This window comes from Hippoglossus stenolepis, chromosome 5 (genome assembly GCF_022539355.2).
Source record: "Hippoglossus stenolepis isolate QCI-W04-F060 chromosome 5, HSTE1.2, whole genome shotgun sequence".
NCBI classification, from domain to species: domain Eukaryota; kingdom Metazoa; phylum Chordata; class Actinopteri; order Pleuronectiformes; family Pleuronectidae; genus Hippoglossus; species Hippoglossus stenolepis.
In genome coordinates, this window is record NC_061487.1 from 8,023,866 (window position 1) to 8,046,751 (window position 22,886).

Here is a 22,886-nt window from a genome sequence, read left to right on the forward strand (position 1 = left end):
GGTCCAGTGTGTAAGATTTAGGTGAAAGGGATCTATTGACTGAAATTTAATATAAAATAATCCTAGTGATGTTTTCATGAATGTGTTTCATCTAAACTATACAAATTGTTGTTTTATTTACCCTAGAATGAGCGCTTTATATTGAAATTTACATCAGGGGGGGGTCCTCTCTATGTACGCCGCCATGTTTCTTGTAGTAGCTCAGAATGGACAAATTAAACACCCTTTGAGTTTTTATGAAAACTGAAGATTACCACAGGATCTCTCTCATGTTTGGACATTTTTGGCCACACCCCACACTCCTATCAGTCATATGCTGAGTGACACCTCCTGGTCTCTCTTGTTCCTGAACTGAAATCCACATTGAGTCATTCCTCCTTCATTGAGCCTCATCACACACAGTGGACATGCAGTGGACATGCAGTGAAACGTACAGTGCACAATCAGTGGACACACAGTGGATACACATTATAAACTCAGTGGACATACAGTGGACACACATTAGACACACAGTGGACACACAGTGAACATACAGTGAAAACAGACAGTGGACATACAGTAAAAACACACAGTGGACAGACAGTTGACACACAGTGGACATACAGTGAAAACACACAGTGGACAGAAAGTGGACACACAGTGAAAACACTCAGTGGACATACAGTGAAAACAGACAGTGGACATACAGTTGAAAACACACAGTGGACATACAGTGAAAACACACAGTGGACAGAAAGTGGACACACAGTGAAAACACACAGTGGACAGAAAGTGGACACACAGTGAAAACACGCAGTGGACATACAGTGAAAATAGACAGTGGACATACATTGAAAACACACAGTGGACATACAGTGGACACACAGTTAAAACAGACAGTGGACAGACAGTGGACACATAGTGAAAACAGACAGTGGACACACAGTGGACATACAGTGAAAACACACAGTGGACATACAGTGGACACAGTGAAAACAGACAGTGGACAGACAGTGGGCACAGTGAAAAACATGACACACAGTGGACACACAGTGAAAACACACAGTGGACATACAGTGGACACAGTGAAAACAGACAACAGACAGTGGACACAGTGAAAACAGACAGTGGACACACAGTGGACACACGGTTAAAACAGACAGTGGACAGACAGTGGACACAGTGAAAACAGACAGTGGACACACAGTTAAAACAGACAGTGGACAGACAGTGGACAGACAGTGGACACGCAGACTCCTCTTGAGCCCCTCCCTCCTCCAACACTCTTCTTCTCTTATTAAACCTCTGTCGGCTCGCTCCCACCCTCGGGCCTACGTGGACGCGCGGTGCGAGTGCACGCACGGCTCGGCGTGTAGAGAGGGGGAGAGGCGCGCTGGGAGGAGGGCGAGGTGACGGGAGGAGTGAACACAGACGCGGTGAGGACTCCGACAGAGGAGCAGAGAAACCGGGATCATATCCTCGCTGCTCCGGGAGCTGCTTCTTTCTCCAGCGGACGGATACGTGGTGCGGCGTCTTCCTGCGGGGACAGCAGCCCGGGTTTGCGGACAGGAGGCGCACGGCTCGCCCGCTCTTCCTCGTCGGAGGAAAAAACCGAAGAGCGGAGGTTAACGGAGCGGAGGACTGGAGGCACAGCGGTGGAGGTAAGCTCTTTCTCCCCAGTCAGTGAGCGCTCACAGCCCGGGGGGGGGTTACCGTCAGCTACACGGAGCGGTGGATGTCACGGCTCCGGTGTGTCCGCCTCAGTGTCAGCACATCAGCTGCAGCCTCCCTGCCCACATTTTACACTTCAGCGCATTACGTGTGTGACGGGGACAGTCATGAATAGTCACGGTCAGGGACACCTTCCAGCAGTACGCACCCAGGGGCTCCCGGGCTCCCAGGCCCTCTCCCCCCCCCCTCACATCACCCCTGCTACCGCCGCCTCGGATGAATGTCACGCTGTTTTCTTACATAATGCGTAAATGTGCAGCTGCAGACAGAGGCTGCCCAGTGAAGGTAATGCTGGACGCCACATCTGGTCTGCAGTGTGTGTGTGTGTGTGTGTGTGTGTGTGTGTGTCTGTGTGTGTGTGTGTGTGTGTGTGTGTGTGTGTGTGAAATAAATGTGACGCACTGGTGTAAATGTGCACAGAGCTCGATGCATGCAGAGATGGTTTGGTTCATTTTTGGAGCTCTGAGTGGATCTGTCTGATGATGATGATGATGATGATGGTGGTGGTGGTGGTGGTGGGGATGAAGCTGATGCTGTAAAAGCTGCAGGGTTTTTGTGATGGATTGTTGTGACATGTTTGTTCGTCATGTGTGATGCTGCTTACATCACGCTGCTGCTGCTGCTGCTGCTGCTGCTGCTGCAATCCCCACATTGGTGTGTGGCCTGCTGATCGCGAAGCATATGACACCCTGTTGATGAGCACAAACTCACCAGTGTCAGAAGAGAATGAAAGGCCTGTTGTCAGAAACAGGAAACGTGCAGCTACCCCGACTAGAGCTGAAACCAGAGCTGATTAATCAGTAAGTGATTGACTGGGGAAATAAACAGTTTGAGCCTCTCAGATGTTCATATTCGCTGGTCTTCTCATGTCAAAGTAAATCTGGGTTGTGGACTGTCATGGTTTCACAATGAACTGATCTGTTGATACATAATCAACAGATGGACTTATGATGAATGTAATTGTTAGTTGTCAAGACGTAAATGAACCTTCCTCTACGAGTGAAAAGAACACGTCAGCTGCAATAACACAGGGAATATAAAGAGATGCCACCTTTATTTTTTTTTAAGCTTTAAAACTTCAAGCCACTGTTTTACAAATTAAAGTGCTTTAATATTGTGAATCTGATCAAATAAACTGGAAATTCAGCAGGAAGAAGTGATAGAGGTTATGATGGAGCAAAATCAGACCAAAACCAGTGACCATATATGGTTATTTGTTTAAGTGATTATTTAATCAACAGAAAATGAATCAGTTAATTTGATATTTATTTTATTGTTTTATCAATTATTTAAGAAAGGATGGAGGATTTTTTGATTCCATCTTCTGTGATGCTTTTTTCCTTTTTCGAGTTTTGGATTGCTAGTTTGGATAAGATTTGTCAAGAAAAACAGATTCTGCTTGTGAATGTACAGAATGGGTAGATGATGGACAAGATTTGGGGGCTGGAAGTTTTCTGGTTTCCATTTCTAGATCACGTTTAATCAGGCTTTGGTTGCTCTCAGGTAAACAGTCTGTGTGGAGAACAAGAGCACACATTGACCAAAAAGCATCAGCTATGGGTTTAGGGGGTTAGATTAGTCAAAATGTCGTCTGGATCTATAACACCTACAAAAATGATCACTGTTTTTGTTTTGTCTGGAGAAACGGTCGACTTGTGGGACTTATTGGGATAAGACAGGACATCTTTGAAAATGTCATGTTTGGTTTTGGGAATATATATAAACATATATATATATATATTTTTTAAACAGTGATAGAAAATATTCGGCAGATGATTTATTAATTTAAATATTTCTTACTTCTGATCCTTACTCAGCTGAGAGCTAAAAAATAGCAGCAACAAACTACGTGGGTTTGTTAGGCAGGCTTCAGCTGGAGCTGAAATGAGGCTGTTTTCAGTCCAGCTGACATGTTAAAACATGACCTCAGTCAGACCAGACCAGACCACCACTGCCCCTAAGGTCTCTGTCCACAAGCCGAGAAGCTTCAAGAGGAGACCCACCCTCCTCCTCCTCCACCTCCTCCTCTGGCTCTGAAGGGCTCATGTCGAGCAGCAGCAGCAAAGAACTGAGCGTGCATGTGACGAGTCCCTGCCGACCTGTGGCAGAGTCAGTACAGGTGCATTATTTTGAAATGCCAAGACAGTTCCTAGGAGAGCGTCTCACCTTGTTGAGGTGGTCTGCAGTCCACTCATCTGACTCGGCCCCCCTTCCTGCTGCCAGTTCAGTTAGAACAGAATTCCCTTATTGCCATGTCAACTTTGCTGACATTAACATTTCATTCAGCTTATTACGTAAGTGGCAAAGCCCTTGAGAGCATGACTGAAAACATTGCTTTGACAGCTCCAGCCGCCCAGCGAATGTACCCGTGAACGCAGCGGAGCAGCTTAAAAGCCGCTCAGAAATTCCTCGCTTTTAAACATGTGACAGGTAAAGACGTCACGGCAGAAGAAGAGCCTGTGACTGTTTCTGCCCAGTCACAGTCAATACAAACATCACCACAGTGATCAAAGCTCAAAGCAACAGTAGAGGCCTCTTATCCGTTTAGTCTACACCTCTATAGATACTTACAGAGTGGATGTTTTCCTTAGCATCTCTCCGGTTGTAGCTGCTCCTTCAACATCATGGGATGTTCATCTCAACATCTAGTTCCCGTTCTCAAGACACTTTGTGACAGGTCTGCCATCAGCTGTTCATTCAGTATTTATGAACACAGTGAGTCAAGAGGAGAAACAAGGCTGCTTTCATGTATGAAGCCTTTCCACTGAGATCTGATTGGAAAATCAAATTTAAAGACTTGAGAACTGGGTGTGAAAATGATTTAAATGTACTTCACTTTCAAGAAGGTAGTTTCTCATTGGTTGTCTCATGTAGTCTAATGACTGAGCAGATGACAGGGTGTGATAACTCATTCGTTGCAGCTCTTACCTGCAGTTTGGTGTCCTCAGTCTGGACCAAGACAAAATCAACACATAGTTTGTAAATGATGAACCATAGACTGTAAATAAAGATGGATGACGCATCTCCACTTCCTCCAACTATCCACAAATGTAGCAACATTTTCCCAGATAAGAATGCTGCCATCTTGCGCATATTTAGTCTGTGCAGTAGTGATTGGGGGATGGACCCGCGGTAACATGGTCCCTCTAATACATACGCTCGACCAGTCAGTCTCAGCTGTCAATCATGACGTTTCACCTTGTTTTAACAGCATCAAGTAACTAGTTAAAACCAAACTTACTTGGAAAAATTAACAGTGTGATAAAAACTACCTACAATGATAGAAACCATCTTTGATTAGAATTTATTTGACTTGTAACTTTGGTCCATGTCCCATCTACTAACATGGAGGGGGTGAGATTTGTGACCTCAAATGCTGCAGCCACCAGGTGGCGATTGAGATGCTTTGGCTTCTCTTTTGGGGAAGAGACATGTCGTCCATCTTTATGTGCAGTCTGCGTGATGAATACATATAAACAGGTCGAAAAGAGTCATTTTATTACCTCAAAAATCAAACAATTTCATCCACGTCCGTTTGTCTGACGGTTGGTTTGTTTGTAAGCAAGATTACACAAAAACAAGACAATGGATTTCCATGAAACGAAAAGAATGTGCTATGGGTCAGGGAAGAACCCATTACATTTTCGTGCAGATGTGGATCCAGGACATTTCTTTAACACTGTGAGATATGGTTATTTTTTATATTTCACAATTTCCCCAGCAAAATTAATGGATCAATATGATAACTATGAGTTTGTGAAATCTGGTGCAACTTGATTGTATGGGGGACTGTTTGGCCTAAGCGGAGGTATACGCTGTATTAAGTGCCATTCCAGTATTGTGATATTATTGGGGTTTAGTTAGGAAAAGCTAAGCTTCCTCACTTTTTAAATGATAATCTCTCACATGTGCTGTTGATGTTTTAATCTTTGCCCTCACAGTGACAGGCATATGGCTGCTAAGTGATCCTGAATAAATACATAGGCCGCCATAAGATAAGACAGTTCACAATCAACAGACAGATGTTTAGCTTTTGGATTCATGCTAAAATCACATATCTGGTTTTACAACATCCTGTGGTTGATCTGCTTTGTTTTCACACCACAAATGAATGGCAGCAGAGTTCATGTGAAAGCAAAGGGAGCCTCTGCTCTGCAGTTGGTTTGTTTGAACCTCCGCAGACATGTTAGACGTGAACGCACCCTTAGTTGAAAGAGTCAGCCCTGTCTCTGAGTACCAAGCGATTCTCTAAATTACATTGTGCTGACAAATGTAATGGCAGGCTGGGTTATGTTCAGAGGCAACGTTGTTTTTTTTTTCAGAGTGACTGAAGTGCTGGGAGCTGGTTGGACAGGGAGGGATGGGAGGACTTGGACTTTCACAGACACAAGTTTCTATCCAAAGAGTTTTTGGACACGTTTAGTCTCTGTTTATCAGGTTATCTGCATTTGTTTGTTGGTTATTTAGCAGGGTTACGCAAAAGCTACTGAATGGATTTCCACAAAACTTGGTGGAAGAATGCGGTATGGATCAAGGGAGAACCCATATATATTGGTGTGGATCCAGGATTTTCTTTTCTTATTGTCTTTAGCATTTTGTGGTAGCACATTTTTATTGATTCCTCAATGAATAATTCATGGGTCTCGATGAAAAAAATCTGACATGTTTAAGGGACTGATATTTATTGAGTTTGTGCAATCTGGTGCATATCTAAAATGGTAATCTGGATCTAGTGAATTTAAGTGGCGTTTCCAAAGGAGACCTTCTGGCAGAGGTAGTCTAGTTTAATGTGGCTGTGATGTATTTTCTGTTGCACATTAACATCAACATCATTCCTAGGGGTAGAAACAGCAGTGAATGAAACGTGTCAAGCCTGAATACACAATAATACTGAGTGTCACCTGAGGATTACTGATTTATCTGTGAATGAGAACATCAAGGACTTGTAAAACTGTACAGTATTAGCTGGCCCATATGTGACCTTGTTTCATACTAACTGATGTTTCTTGAAGATTTATCATGGTCCGCAGACTGTGATGATGTTGATGTATTAGATCATGGAGATAAGCTCATCAGAAGGTTTAAGGAGGAGCTAAAGAGCCCGTCTACTGTAAACCACTGAAAATCATTCGAGTCCCCAAACCCACTGACCTGCATTTCTGTTTTGAGCTGATGGGTTTACACCAAACGGTTGTGTTGTAGGAAGCTGATCGCCACTGGATCCCAATGTCCTTGCTGGAGCAGTCGAATCACGTTCAGACCCGCTGCTGCAGCTGAGCTCAAGGCTTCATGTAAGACAATACCAGGATGAGGTCAATGTTACCATGTCAGTGCGGCTATATGCATCTCCAAGCAGGTATATTTATAGAGCCTTTTACAATGGTGGTGGTAATGTGTGTGTGTGTGTGGGGGGGGGGGCGCACCTCAAATAGCATCTGTCTTTGTCTTGACACAGACTAGAGGAGAAGATACTACAGTAAAAGTAGTCAGGTTTCCATTGTTGTCACTGGCCTTTGTTAGTGAGGAAATCTACACAAGGTTAAAGTTTGACAGTAGCCCAGTTTAGCTCTTTTTCATGGCTGGATGAATAACACATTATTATGTTTTATAATGTAGTTCTGCAGTGCATTATGTCATATTGAGGCCTCTGTCCGCAGAGTAAATGTCATGTCCTCGTGCGTTTTCAGTTTGGCGACCACTCTTTGATTTTGATGGACATTAACTAATAATTTTTCAGGTACAGAATTCTATTCATTTAAAGGATATGGATGATTATATTCAATATATTATTATCATCATCAGAAAATGCATGAAAAAAGCTAAAACCAACCTATTCCTTCCACAAACAAGTATTGTCTGTTTTCAATGGCTGATCTATTATCTCTCAATCTTCTCTGGCACCTCATTCCTAATACACAAAAAAGTCTCATTGCTGAACTGGCGAACACATCCTTTCAATTCATCCTGCTGCAGTAAATACTCACTGGAGTATATAGGACATGTGTGTATCAATCCACAGCTGGAAATCCTCCTATTTGAGTAACTCTAAAGAAATACAACAGTATCCAGCTGACTTGAGATATCATTGACACTAATGCATTGTTGGTTTTGCATTGAGGGCTTGGTTCCTACACGGCCGGACTGAATCACAATGCAGATTACGGTGCCTGAGCTATGCACTGAAATAGTTTCCCTGCTGACAGGCAACATAAACATCAGCACACGTGCCTTGTTAACATTACACTTAAACCTGGTGGCAGCAAGTAACATTAGCCTACAGTCAGCTAGTAGCCATACCTCAAGTCGGCACAACAACAAAATGCCTCACGCTAAACGGTTGAAAGTGTGGCTGTGTTTAATGTGAAAGAATTCCGACACCAGGACGTGTAAAGAGAGGAACACAACAAACTTAGGGGATACATTTGAAAGCGTCACTGAACTCGGCAGTGGAGACGATTGAAGTTTGGAATATTTTGTTGTATTAAGAACTGAAACTGCTATTTAGTGTTAAATTATTGTAGTTGTGTTAGGTTTTACTTATATGGGGATTTTTGTTAGCCTTAGACTTAACAATAAAAAAAAAACGTTTTTATCGTCAACCTTCATTTTTTCCTTTTTTTAAATGAAAAAAAGTATTGGTTCTGGCTCTAATACTGCTTTCAAAGTATCGATTTAGCACCGTATTGGAAAGAATAAAACAATACTCAACCCTAATTGGGGTGGAGTGCCCACAGAAATGCACGGCTGGCAGCTTTTAGATTATGACGTGTAAGAAGGACGGCCACTTCCCATTAGCCACAGCTGATGAGATTTTCACATAGGTTAAGATTTGTTCCTGATAAACACACTTTGCCACACATGCACATGCACACAGCTGCACATTTAACATCTGTAGAGGATTCTACACACCTTCTGGATATTGACAGTCAAATGGATTATTCAGTGGAAACGTGACCACTGACACACTTCTGCTGTTAATGCTGCTAGTTGAGGCCACCAGGTGAGCTGCTGACCTCTGTGACTGACACTGAAAGTGATTTGTCACAGTGTTGATGCTCTGATTGATTGATTGATTGATTGATTGATTGATTGATAGATAGATAGATAGATAGATAGATAGATAGATAGATAGATAGATAGATAGATAGATAGATAGATAGATAGATAAATTAGAGTCTTTAAGTGTTAATGTGACATTTTTTCTTTGAAAGCCTTCCTCCATAGCAGAGTTTAACTCACAAACACACCTCTCTTCTGCCGGTTTACATTTTCTAAAGTGAAAAACAGTCAAATGTCCAAAATAAAAAATGGCATGCGGTGAGATATCCTACCTCTCTTTTGTGCAGCTGTCTGGTTAAATTTATTAAGTTCATGCTGCCAGTTTAGGCTGCCTGGTGACCCGCTGACCTTTGTGACACTCATGTGACATGATGACTGAAAGTGATTTGTCACAGATGGACAAAGCCTTTAAGTGTTTAAGTGAAGTCCACCATATTGAGTGCAGAATCACTGAGGCACCTTTTCTCCTTTTTTAAGTTGAGGTTAATCCATAAACACATTTTCCTTGTTCGGTTCTACACGCTCTTAAGAAAATGACACTCAAAGAACCTATGTCCAAAAGAAGAAAAAGACAGCCGGCGAGGAATCTTGTGCAGCTGTCTGATGATATTAACATCACGTTTTCCTCACACTTATTCAAACGAGTCGCTGTGGTACAATATGTGTCAGTGCTGCGGATTGTTAGCGTGATAGCAGAACGTCCTTTTGATTCCAGCATGGCTTGATTCTTAGCAGCACGCTGCTGTTTGTTGCCATCAAAGCCAAGACCTCGTTGAATTTCTGTGACCATTATCGCTCCTCACATCTCTTTGTATTAGTGGTGCACCGATGTATCGGCCGTATATCGGTAGCGGCCGATATTCGCCTCGTTTACTGCTATCGGCGTATCGGTAATAAACTTGACTTTCACCGATAACATTGGCCGATATTCATTGGTATGTTTTCTGCAGCCTGCCAATCTGGCATCCAGATTATGGTACACTGACGCCGGGTTTACACCGGGCGCTGAAGCGCAGCGCAGCGCAGCGCCAAGGAAAGCCAGGCGCCTCCCATCCCCCGTTAAACCTTTGTGCGGTTCACATGGGCTGCGATGCGCCGCGCCAGCGCCCTTCACCGATGGTTTCGGCGTGCGGCGAGCGTATCGCGCCAGGAAACAGACTGAAAAATGATTTTAAACGATATAAATGACATATTTGATATGATATAAATGATCAAATATGCATCCCATACTTTGTATTCCCCTTCTGTTGTCCTGGAGTTTTAATTTTCCCAATTTTCCCAATCACATAATTAAATGTCCCCCTCTGCCCATCCACTACAGCCACACAAGCAGTCATATAGATAAAAAGAGAGGGGGGGGGCTAAAGGCTTGCTTGGAGAATACGTCATTTACCCCCGACACCCGACATTGAACGGGTTACATACAACAACAAGCGGAGAATCACGGGCTGACCGACGCGGAGAAATGCGGGTCCGGTGTGAACAGCCAGGCGGCTGCGCGCTTGAGAATAACGCTGCGCGGCGCGGGGCGCGCTTCAGCGCCAGTGTAAACCGGCGTTACACACCAAGAAGGCCACATGCAAGTAATAAACAAATATCGGTATCGGTATCGGCTATCGGCTAGATTGTTGTTTTAAATATCGGTATCGGTATCGGCCAAGAATTTCCATATCGGTGCATCCCTACTTTGTATTATTCATTTAACTTCGTACTATGGCTGTCACTGCTTTAGGCATTAACACCATTTAAAGTTTGCTCTCCTCGTGCAGGTTTTTTTGCTGAAGTTACTTTGACGAGGAGAATTTGAGCGCTTTAGTTGTGTTCCTTGCAACAGGCAGCGGCTAGTGAGGCCACGGATCTGCCCCCCTGGCACTGCTGCCGGGCAAAGAGCAGCCAGCAGCGTCTCCTCGCTCTCCTCCGTCCTACTCGGCTGGTTACAGATGGAGAGCTGGGGAGAGAGAGAGAGTTTGACAGGGAACAGGGAGGATTAAGAGAAGGAGTTTAGGCATTAATACATGTTGAAGGATTCCTTACAAATAGTGCATTGTACAGTCAGACCATCTCTCTGCTCATTAGAACAATGCCTCTGGCTGTCATATGACTCTGCTGGCTTCTATGTGTTGTGTGTCCATCCAACTTTGTAGGTTTTCCCCTCATTTCTATTAATTATGAGAGCATGATGCCGAGCAAAGTTATTAATATAATATACTTTTAATAAACAGTGTTTTCACATGTAGGGATGCAAAGTCGTCTCTGGTCTCATATTAATTTGTACTTCTGGGAATGGGATGTGTTGAACCCAACTCACTCTCTGCTCCAACCGGACAGTTTTCTGACACATGCACTGCTGCGGCACACACAAACAATGTCACCATTTTGTTTTTCAAATGTTCTTCTTTTTTATGTCCATTAACTCATTTTATATAAAATTACATTGACAACTATGTAAAAATACAATAAATACATAAAGCTGAATATTTGTAATTGTGTCTGTATAAAAAAAATTGTAGAATAACTTATAATGTAATTTGATGGTGTTTCTAATGGACTTTTTAAAAAACATTTTCTAAACTTATTTTTCTATACGGTGATGACATCTTGTCATCTTTTAAGTTGATGTTGATGCACAAACCTCTCACGAACAGTCTCTTAATTACACATCCAGCAGACACAGATTCTTCACTTCTGCACTATAGTTTGGAGTTGAGTTTCTGCTCAGCTGATAAATGTGGGTCCAGTCCAGGAAATATTTGGCTCTTTGGATGATAATTGCTGCATCATGTTCCCCAGCTAGTCGCTAACTGCGCCTGTCTGCTGTTCAGTGCTGAGCAGGTTGTGTTTTTTGTGCTTTTTGCTGAAAGCAGCTGGGGCATCTGGCAACAACACTGATTAGAGTGGTGAACCAAAACAATAAAGCTGCGGGTCGGTGAAACCAAAACAATGAGCTAAAACTCCCCAAAACTGAGAAGAAATTTTAGGTCAGATGATGATTACCTGTCATTTTCTCACTTTTTCTCACATTACTCAATAAAAGTATTGATTGAAGCTGCTTTGAAGTGATAATCCCTCATTGCACAGGTTAACTTTGCATACACAACTAATGTAATCATCTTGATGAGTGCAATACTATCATAATGAATATGTATTATGCCCAAAATGGAATGGAATTAGAATTTTCCTTTACGCCTTCCTGGTTTATCTCTTTTTCTGTCCACTTCTGGGTGGTATGGTGTTCACAGAGCCCATCCACATGATCCATATGACCTCTGTCCATATTACGCCAGCAGTCAACTCCTTTAAAGGCTCTTTGATCAGTTCTCTGAATCCCTGAAAGCCTCGAGGTCACAGTGTTGCATCTGACCTTGCAGCCAGAAGTCCCACACACTGGAGCAAGCCTAAAGAATGTCCCTGCAACGATCAATAAACTATCACATTAATCATTTTGTTTACCAACTCCGGATACTGCTTTTTTGTATTTAGACCATGAGTTGAGCAGCTGAGTGCTGCCAGAAGCCAACCCGGGAGGGTTGCAGCTGGTCATCAGTCTGAGGAACCCACAGAAATCTAGCAGGAGGCTCTGAGGATGTAGTGCACGAGTATTGCAACATATTCAAATTCTATTTATTCCATTGTGAAATGTTGTGTTGCTACAGTCGGTTAAAATGTGCATTGGTTAGTGAGAAAATATGATGAAAAAATTCAGTGACTATTGCCAAAATGATTCCACTCCCACTTAAGCAGTTCCAACTCCGGAGAATTTCTGCAAAATTGTGTCCGGACCTTCTCCGGAGTTTTGCTTTTCACACTTAAACAACGCAGCAGGAGATTGTCTGCTTTGGAGATCACATGTTTTTATTTGGCCCTTATCACCAAAAGCTTTTTTGTCATCTTAGTCAGTGTCTACGTGTATGCCACAGCTTTTTCATCCTGAGATATTTGTATAGTTTTTTTATTCTTTTGTTTGTTGTGTGTTAGAAACCTCATCAACACGCCCACTTGCTCGTGGTGAATTCTCTGCCTGTGTTCTCACAGCGGCTCACTCATTGGGTAGGGTTAGGGTTACTACAAAAACTCCAAAGAAATTCTGGAGCCTCTCACTCGATCATTTGCGTTCTCCCCTCTGGAGAATGTCAGGAGATGATCTGGAGTTCACTTCATGTGTGAAAGCAGCCTGACAGTCTCTCAGTAGGTTCAGGTGGTCAGTGCAAGCTCTCGGCCTGTGTTTCATCTCTGCTGCTCATGCTGACGCTGGCATTGTTTGTCTCACTGTTAGCAGCAGACTGATGGAGCCGTTTTTCAGATTGACAGTTCTAGCGCAGCCAGCCACACTCGCCTGAAGCCAGCCAGCCTGTGAAAAACGCCTGAGAGTTGATCGGGCGCAAGAAAAACTCTTGCCTCTCTGCAATTAGCACCGTGTCATTTTGAGGTTCCGAGGCAGCCGATAATGTCACATCTCACTAACATCTGCGGTGCAGCTGTTTTTGACAGGGTGCCTGCAGACCCGCGAGACTGCATTATTCGGCGCTCGTGTCACTTCCCTGAGAGCTGAATTACTATCTTTAATAAGTGCTTGTCTCATATTTGTGCCGTATGCACTGTCAGTTAGTTTGCGAGCAGCGTCTGGTTTCTGTAAGCGTGGACTGGCTGCGGGTTGGGAGTCGTAGCCAAATGACGGCCTTCTGAGGAGCGCTGGCTGCAGAAACACACACGAGAGGAATTTGAATACCGTACATGCACAATGTGAAAGACAGGCAAGACAAGCTTGTGACCTACTCTCTACCACTGCTTTGTTCCAATATGCTGTTGGCAGTGTGTGTGTGCGCGTGTGCGTGTGCGTGCGTGCGTGTGCGTGTGCGTGTGTGTGTGTGCGTGTGTGTGTGTGCGTGTGTGTGTGTGTGTGTGTGTGTGTGTGTGTGTGTGTGTGTGTGTGTGTGTGTGTGTGCGTGTGTGTGTGGTGCGCGCGTGTAAGTTTGTGTGCGAGAAAGAGAGACAGAGAGAGGCAGCAGTGGCCATAGCCAGAACAAAGCATGCTGCGACCAGAGGACTTGGGTGTGGCACCAAATGAAGTCTGATCTCTCTCTGTTGTCCTCCCCTGCTCTAATACATCAGCTCATTGGTCAGTGTAGGTGCGCATTAAGCCTTACTACTTTCTCTGCACCAACTTGAATGTGCTCATAGTATTGAAAGTAAGTTTAAAACTGCCAAATGCATTTATTTAAACAAATTGTGAAAAGGGGGGTTGACATGCAACAAAGCCCCGGCCACAACTGAGCCAAGGATTTAACAGTTATGTGCTTCCTAATAACCACCTGGCAACCTGACACTCCATGTTATGCAAAGTCAAGGTCAAACTAGTCAGCAACTGGCTTTTGTTTCCATTTTTCATGCAACAAGATCTTAAATGTAAGAGTTTTCCGATTTATTTGGTTTTAAATTATAGTAAATAGAATATATTTGGATTTTGCACTGCTGGTTGGACAAAACAAGACATTTGATGTTTTCTTGTGAGGTGTATGTTTCACTGTTTCCAGCTGATTTACAGACCAAAGGATTAAATTAGAAAATGATTCAAAGACGAATTAATGATAAAAATAAAGCTTTAAGCCTCAGTTCAACATATCAAATATAGTACTGACATCTGCACTGAAAAATATCAGCAAGTACATTTTCTTTTTTCATTCTCTTCTCTTTGTCCAGGCTCTCCTTTATGTCTCTCCTGCTCTTCCTCCGTGCTTCCCCTTTTTTCCTCTCTGGCCCTAAAAGCTTAGTCATTCTGCCAAGGTTGTCTCAAAGTTGCTCTGTCCTGTCGTCTGGCCTACTTTGGTGCTCAACTCTAAACTGGGACGCCACAATACGAATATAGCAGGTACGAGACGGTGGTTGAGTGGCTCAAAGGCACATTTTGTGCAGATCGAACGCTGCAGGTTTCGGACCTTGCAGATATCCTCTCTTGTCGTTTCCCTTCGATGTCTTGTGTTGTGTAAAGCACTCAGTTTACTGGTGGTTATGAGGTTGTGTCCGTGCTCCCTCAGAGGAGCCGTGCACACGTGGTTGAAACACTTAGTTTAAAATGGAGTCATGTGGCGTGTCACACAGTCATTGTTCTCTATTGCTTTCATTATCAGCTGTTTTCTCTACAGCTTGTACCGCTTCAACTAACAATTATGTTCATGACTGATTTATGAATGTATTTATCTTATCTAAAGACTCACACATGCGTATATCTCTTTCTGCTTCTTCCTTCAGGTTTTAATGATAATATTATGGTAATAACAAAAATCTCTTTCCAGCCTCTCAAATGTGAAGATTTTCAGTTTTTCTTTGACTTTGGACTGTTGTTCAGAATAAATCTAATATATATAATATATTTTCTGAGATTTATAGACAAATGAATAAACTAAATGAATGAGTACATGCTGTACTATAACAGTTAGTATCTACAAAAACACAGAAATCAGTTTTTAAAGCATTTTAGAGCAGAAACATTCAGTTGATTAATCCAATGATTGCCAACAATTTGATATTCAATTTAAGATATTTATCAGCAAACATGATAGTCCTAATACTAACCCCTTTTCTGCTTCTCAAATATGAAAAATATAAATTAAATTGTTTATTTTAGGATGATGGTCGATCAAAGACACATAAAGACTTCACCTTAAATGATGAAATAATCAATGAATTTGTAAAATAATGAACAGATTAATTCATGTAAACAGTAATCATTAGTTGCAGCCTTAAAGCAGCTCAGCAACAGTCAGCATTATCCTTAATACTTCATTAGGGATCCTCATTAGATGCTTCCTGTGTTCCATAGACACAAACTGTAACATTAAAGATCTGCAGCCGCTGTGTGTTCAGAAAGAACGTTCAAAGCCTGGCACTTATTACTCTTTCCTCCACTGCAGATCATACAGTCACTCATTCATCCATCCATCCATTCATTCACTCATTCATTCCTCTTAAGCCTTCCCTCACATGCAGCAGTTGCTAGGAGCCAGACTCACCCGGTGAGTTGGTATCAATGAGGGTCACTGTTCCAGAAAGGTGTTTTTCCTCTTTTATTTAACTCAGCAGCAGGTAAGAAAGATTCTTGATATTTTTCTTTGCAGAAAAATAAAAACCCACGTTTGGCTGCAGCGGTACAGTTTTTTTTCTAATTTTCCTTAAGAAATCGGATGTATTTGGTCATGTTAATGTTGTTTTACTGATCTGTAAATGACAGCTGACTTTAGAAAGATGACTCTATTGTAATATTTCAAGATGCAATATTAGTGGAAACCGTCTTTTAATCAGGCTCCAATACAAAGATTGAAATATTTGGATTGTATTTAAATATTTTTTTAAATAAATAAGTAAATTTTCAAACTGTGGGTTTTGGTCTGGTAGTTGTACAAGACATCTTATAACATTATAAAATGTCAAGATTGGGAGATTGTGAATTTGTGAGCTGTTTTTACCTTTGCTTTATCAATTTATTGAGAAAATAATTGGTAACTTGTATTGTATATAGAAATTTACAATACAATTTATTAAATAAGGGCCTTCAGTTAATGAACTGTATGTTCTGTTTTCATCAGTCATCTTTCCAGCTGTGTTGTTAATGAAAAGCTCTCGTTTCCTCTGAGGCAGCAGAAGCTCCTTGCTATTAGAGAGCAGAGCAGCAGCAGCAATACATTCTCATCTGGAACAATGATGAAAGCTGCTCATGTAAAACAAGATGCAGACAGAGCACTCTCATTGGACAGAGCTGAACGAAGGGAAGTCGGCAATTGGCTTGTGGTTTCTGAGTAGCTGGGATGTGGTTGGCTGTTGTCACGGCGCTGAAAAGTCTCACCAGAGAGTGTGTACAAACGAGGGGTGAAGGTGGATTGGTGACTGTGTGCGTGTGTGCTCATCTCCGTGTGTTTGTGTGTGTAAAATCTTAGGTCAAGGTGAGCACAGTGGGGTTTTAATTTAGTCTGAGCAGGGTGTGAAATGGGTGTGAATGAAGGGTATTTGAATCATCACACTCACTGTCATCGGACACATCTGTAAACTCAAACTGGATGAAAAACATCATTCGGTCTTTGCAAACACAAATGAGAGTCAGGATTATTTACATACGGAATTGTTTTGTGGTTGTGTTGCTTGTTATTTTACCCACCACTGAGTATTCATATTGATATTATACTGATGTATAACAGGGAGCACACTCCGTTTTCCAGACATGAACTCCAGAGGATGTCCGCAGAACAGGTCTGGACTTTCTCCAGAGTTTGCCTTTCACACATGCACGACGCAGCAGGAGATTCTCCGCTCAGACGCGTTCACAAAAACACAGAAATATCCAGAGTGCTCAGGTGAGGGGTGGAGCAGCAGGCAGAGGCTGGCATCGGCCCTTGTCAACAGAAGCTCTTTCTACGAGTATGGCACTGCCTTTTCATCCTGAGATGTTTGTATTTGTTTTGTGTTTTAAGTTTTGCGTCTGTCAAGTGTTAGAAACTCACATCGGCTTCTCTGGACATTCTGCTGACTGAGTTGTGCATGTATGAAAGCAGATAGAAACACAATCTCAATATATATGTCACTGCAAGTGTTAGTATTCATCACAGGTAGAGCTTCAACAAGATTATCTGCTTTTATTATTTTGTTTGTCTTGTTTTGACAAAGTAACAGTCCAAAGCTCAGAAAACTTGATATACAGTGAAACAAAAAAATCTCGTAATTAGAGAAACGGAAACTTTGTTGATTACATTTGATAAATGATTTAGACGATTAGTAGATTATCAAAAGTTTTGAGCCTAAATTTCATTGTCTGTTTTCTAAATATATATGGTATACGTTTATCTTTAAGCTTTAATCTGAGTCGTGATCATCATGATTCATAAATTTGTTTACAGATCCTCTCAATCCACGTCGTCAATCTTAGAGAATTTGTGTGTGTGTTTGTTGTATTCAATGCAGTGTCATTACTACGTAGTGTTGGCTTGTGGCAATGAGTGTCAGCCCCGGTGCAGACTTTTGTTTGTCAGTTTCTAATATCTTTCCTTTGTTGTTTTTTTACTCTAGGTGTGAATCAAGCATCATTACTTAACCACATGTGTCACTTCCTGTGTGTACCTGTGGCCTTTTTAGGAAACACAAGGTCATATCAGCAAAACTTGCTCATCTTAAGCATCACTTAAACCTCATCAGGTAACATACAGTTTAGACTAAAAACAGGGCAAACATTTCTAGATCTTTTAATCTGTCTCTGACACACCCACAAACACAAGAGCCCAAAATAAAAAGGTTACTGTTCTTTAACTCCGCTGATTACAGTTATAACCCTGGTCACACTTGAAATCTAACTCTTTAAGTTTGTAAAACAAAAATGTCAGACATCAGAAATTAACTTTTGTTATATGTTTGCATAAAAAGGGAATGTGATGTCTGCAGTAGAACCTTCAGTGTGATGAGGATCCTGAAATGCTTTGCTTGGATAAAATCTGGAGACTTGTAGCTTTCAAACAATGTGAGATGTATCAGGGTCGTGTGGAGACTGAAGTAGCAAAAACCAAGGCCACATTTCAAGAACTGGAAAATGTAAAAATTGCTCAATGACAAAAGACATGTTTTAGTCTAGATACAATGGTTTCTAATTTGAAATTCACTACGCTTGTGTTTAAACGGAACGATCCTGAGAACCTGGATCTGTTCATTACTGAAGGAAATCTACAACTCAGTCCTCCTCAGTCCATCTCTGCCTGACTGACAGTTGATTAGGTGGTCGAGACAGAGCAGCTGCCGCCCTAGAGAAAACAATCAGTGAGACACACACACACACACACACACACACACAGGCCTCTAAGTGGATTTGGTGGCTGGATGGTGGAAAGAGAGGGGGGGAGGGGAGACGGTGTCTGCGCTACATGTCGAGATCTCCTTGTGGACTGTGTGTGTGTGTGTGATTAGATGTGCCTTTGTTTTCTGTGTGTGTGTGTGTGTGTGTGTGTGTGTGTGTGTGTGTGTGTGTGTGTGTGTGTGTGTGTGTGTGTGTGTGTGTGTGTGTGTGTGTGTGTGTGTGTGTGTGTGTGTGTGTGTGTGTGTGTGTGTGTGTGTGTGTGTGTGTGTGTGTGTGTGTGTGTTGCCAGTTCTGCGTACTGATGTCTTGCCAGCAATGGGTTGGACGTGTGTGTGTTTTCAGATGAAACTTTAATGATCCTTGTTGGGAAACTGGGTCGTTCCTATTAATTAGACAGTCAAGAAATTTGAACAGAAAGATTAAACAAAGTTTTCAATAAACAATATTGAACACAAGTGACAACATTAACAGTAGAACGTATAGATGGAGCACAGCAGAACGTAGCAGCTATTGACAAGGATGGAAACGTTGGGTCACAACAAAATGATTGAATGCCAAAATAGTCAGGAAACATTGAAGAAAGTAAAGGCAACAGAATAAAGAAAATACATGTAAAATTAGCCATCTTCTAAATCGTGATATCTGATCGTGATATGAGAATATGTGTATTTCTTTTGTTTCGTTTTAACAGACTTGTTGTTTCATGCATCTTTGCCTCACAGATGTGAAGCACATATTTTTTATTCAGTGGAAATGTTAGGGACTCAATCAGACAATTGATTTATAAGTCAGTCAACAAAATCTAATAAAATAATCAAAATGTAATTTATGCTACTTCAACAGTGCAGGGTGGATAAAGGAGAAATGCACGCGTGGATGCTCATGCCATGTACCCACTAATGCCAACCCTGAACAGGATTAGGGGTGTTGGATGGAGGGATGGAGGGATGGAGGGATGGAGGGATGGATGGATGGATGAAGGGAAGGCATGGAGGGTAAAAAGGATTGAACTTTTGCTGATTAAAAGTTTCATCACATTTTATTCAGCTGCACATTATAATGTAGGGTGACTCACTGTTTCTATAAACACGTGTGCAACATGGTTAGAGTTTGTGGTTGATCTTTAAAGGGAGTGGAGAGAGCTCCATCTCTGTTAGTCACTCAGCTGTTGGTTGGTTGAGGAGAGAAGAAATCCACTTAGCTAATGATAACGGACGAGCAGAAAATATATAAGTTGATGCAGTTTCTCGGAGTGATGCAGAAATTCAGTGAAGAACATGTTGTCCTTCAGCTTACTGTTCTATACACTCTGTACCTGACTGTGTATGCAGCATGTTGCACATGAGCAGATCATGCAGTTGACTGTGAAAGCCCTGGTGGTGGCCAAGTCTTCCTCTCCATTACCTTATCCCTTCTATACGTGATTTATTGATGAGAATATGCTCGTCTTTCTTGTTCCCAGTGCTCACGGCCTTTGTATTATTCATTTCTGCATCGTCATGTATGTGGCAATCCATAGAATAAAGCTGTTTGTGTGCGAGAGCCTTCCGTAACACCCTGTTTTTTTAAATGCGCCCTGAGGCTCATCCTTGTGAGAGATGTGTTTGGCCTAATGGCTGCATTCTTCGGACTAAATGGAGTGTACCTAATCCACGTCATTGATATCTCCACACAAACACACACCCACACACACTCTCGTATGGGGCTCATGTCTTCCCTCGGGGCCTCTTTGTAAGACTCGGCGTGGTGGCCGATGGTACAGACGGACCCGCCGTCATTTTTGCAGATCTTCTCTCTTTAAAATGTCACCATGAATGTGAAGCGTCTAAATGTTAACGTCCCAGTCAGGAATAGCTGTTGGCCATGAGGCCTCATTACAGCATTAAATATGTATTAGAGCTACTCTGACATCATCTGGTGGGATTTGACAAACACATATGTGGAATTTGACACCACATTTTTCCTTCTCTCCGTTTATTCTTTGGCCTTTGCCAGTCATTTTTATTCTTTTTTTCTTCCCTGACAGAAAACAGACATTAGTTCTGTAGGCGACAGGGTTTTAAAAACATCCTGTGAGTTGTGTGGAGGGTCAACTTCAGTATATAGAGAGTTTATATGACCATGAGTTTGTCACTCCGTCTCTGTTTCTGTGATTTAATCCTCAGAGGATTCAGCTCCTCTGTATGATGCTCATATCTAATCTGTACAGGATTGGATTTGGAGGGCAGAGAGAGTGAGTGAGCCAGGGCTGTTGCCATGGTAACCACAGCACCAGGGATAATCATTGGGCCAGGCGTCTGGTTTCAGGAGACGCAGAGTGAGATGTTTTTCAAGGGTTTATAACTTCATCTCAGTTGCGCTTCTTTAATGGCCGATCTTCACGGCTGGGTATTGTTTAGTTTTTTCTTACTAGTGCACATTTGATGGCTACTTCAGCTGCAATTTATTTTATTCATTAATCATAATCATATATTTCTGGGTGTTTTTCAACTTAACAAAAGAAGTTGTTCTTTTCACATGTTAAAGCAATAATTTGACATTTTGGAAAAGCTTCGGGAAGGATGTTTGATTAGAGGATTAATTACTTTCTTATCTTTATAGAAAATAAAAAGCTGAAGCAGTAGCCTGGAGTACTGGAAATGGTATGAATACAGTTAATATATAGATATAGTGAACAATTCAACCCTCTTTATCTAGTAAATGATCAGTGTGATTATCTCCTAATGAGAAAACAGAGGTGAAATTAAGTGATTTGGAGAAACGCAACTTAACCTTAAAACACGTGACTGGGCCTTTAACCATTGTAACGTTCCATTGTACGATTCCCCTACACTTTGGTTTCTGCCTCCGACAGGACTCTCAACATTCAGTAAATACAGTCCTACAGTAACAGTTCATTTCTGTGCATGAGATTGTTTGGGGTTGGAGTGAGTAACCGTAACCACTGCTGCTGATCTCGTTGAGGTAAGACCTTGATTTATGACCCTATTTGGACTCATCTTCGCCAAAGAGCCTTTTGTGTTTCCCGTCTTAGCCTCCAGGGTGCGAACTGAGCACCAGAGCCGTCTCGTAGCGTGTCATCCATTTTTCAATGATGGGGCGCAGTGGAGCGTTCAGTGCCAGTTTAGGTCTTCAGTTAATAACACAATCACATGGCTGCAAAGAGAAGATGAGAATCGCTAGCAGCTCCTCGTTTTCTGTCGTCCCATAACAAGACATTTTAACACTCACGCCAGCATTTAGAGATAACAACACCCTTGCTCCCAGTATAGGTAAAAAGAGGGAGGACATTATAACTGGGGTAATTTTGACTTGTTTGTGGAGTTAGACTGTATTCAGACAGACGATAACACTGAATGAAAAACCCAGCAGGGTGGACCAATATCATTACAGTATCTTTATCCTAATTCCAGCGAGGGACCTCTGTTGCATTGTTGTGCACAAAGTTCTCCATCAGAATAGTTGAACATGGCTTCAGCTTTTGCTGGAAAACAATTCAGCATTATCTGTCATGATGTTGCGGTTGCATTCAAATGCATGCCACCTAACATTCCTTATTTGTTTTTCTACTGTTAACCTGATAGTCATCACTCTGAAAGATGGAATTATTGCTCCAGTGATAACTTTCCACAGAAAATGGTATAAGCCGGCATAAGCCTTCAAACTGCTGGATCTATTACACAAAATGATCTTCCGTTTTTTCACAGTCCTGTGTCAGAGTTAGGGTCTTACACAATATGATGCACCCAAACAAACCTTTTTGTTTTACAAAAAGCTGTTTGTGGTCTGATTTAGAGCTGCAATGATTAGTCAATTAATCAGTTGGTTTGTCATGATAATTGGCTAAATATTTTGATAATCCATCAATCGTTTTAACTAATTTTGAACCGTAAATTGCTGATGTTCTCTTTTTATTTTACAGAGAATTGAATTGCTGTGGCTTTTGTGCTGTTGATCGTACAAAAGAAGACATTTGAAGATGTCTCCTTGGGCTTTGAAAACTTAGGATAGACATTTTTCACAGTTTTCTGACATTTTGTAGAATACATCAAGTGATAAATTGATGAGGTGTTTTTTGTTAATCTCTAATCTAGCCGAGTAAACTTCAAAAACAAATATAGTGAGCAGGAGTATATTCAAATTTTGGGTGCTTCGAAAGCTTTTAGTAAGCTTTGATTTGTGGCCTGACCCTCGCCCATTACACCTCAGCAGACCCTCGTCTCTAACGCCTGAAGTAAAGCCTCAGTTGGTCTTTCTTTCCAAAGGTCGTCTCATTTCCATGTTACTGTAA

The 22,886-nt window shown here is 41.9% G+C and overlaps 1 protein-coding gene across 3 annotated transcripts in view; it reads left to right on the forward strand.

The window, feature by feature from the left end:
* Nucleotides 1–1,328: 1,328 nt before the first annotated feature.
* LOC118109127 (unconventional myosin-IXAa-like) overlaps nucleotides 1,329–22,886 on the forward strand; it is a 143,146-nt gene continuing 121,588 nt past the window's right edge. For 2 of the 3 annotated variants that reach the window (XM_047339721.1, XM_047339722.1), the window contains exon 1: nucleotides 1,330–1,640. The gene's annotated coding sequence lies outside the window, so the exon portion shown is untranslated. Of the gene's footprint in view, nucleotides 1,641–22,886 lie in introns of all 3 variants that reach the window. The other variant, XM_047339720.1, reaches the window with a different exon arrangement.